The sequence below is a fragment of the Aplysia californica genome, unplaced genomic scaffold (genome assembly GCF_000002075.1).
Source record: "Aplysia californica isolate F4 #8 unplaced genomic scaffold, AplCal3.0 scaffold00886, whole genome shotgun sequence".
Taxonomy (NCBI): Eukaryota; Metazoa; Mollusca; class Gastropoda; order Aplysiida; family Aplysiidae; genus Aplysia; species Aplysia californica.
In genome coordinates, this window is record NW_004798156.1 from 281774 (window position 1) to 282516 (window position 743).

Genomic DNA, 743 nt, shown 5'->3' on the forward strand with positions numbered 1-743 from the left:
TTGCTGCATCGAAAGACAGATGGAAGTGGAGGTCCATGATCGCCCACGCCAGTCGGCAAGGCACCGGATGATGATGATAGAAAGGCAGGAAAACTTGAAGGACTTAGATCGAAGAAAGCCTACGCTTTTTTAGCACATCTACTCAACTAAAACCTATGCTCGTTTGCAAAACGAAATGATTACAGGTGAAACTATTACAATTCACGTAGAACATTATCACGTATCCACAAAACTGAAAAGAATGCTTTTAGCCCTTTACTACGATAGACTGAACTACGGTGTTTTGGCAGGGTTCTGAGGTGTATCGTCCCAGCACAAAGGCATAGATACTTGATACAAATGTTTACCCCACTCGGGAGACGAACTCGGGCCTCCCGCGTGCGACAACGAAGAGCCTGATCGCTGCACCACGCGGAGGCACTACTAATCAACGGCCAAATTCTACCACGTAAATATTGATTACTACAAAACAAAAAGGTGAAATCAAGGAAAAAGAGGTACCCACCAAACACTCGCTAGCAGTTTGAGCACAGAATCAGATGCACCCACACAAGACTCCTAAACAAAAATGTCCATCAGAATACAACCATGCATGTGTGCAACTCTCTCGTGACAGAACCCCTCCCTCTCTCTCAATCCCATATTATATTCTTCTTCTTCTTCTTCTATCCCGTGGTTGGGGCAACCGTGGGGGCACCACTGCATCTGAAAACAAGCTCTCGCAATCTATTTTTGTCCTCTGC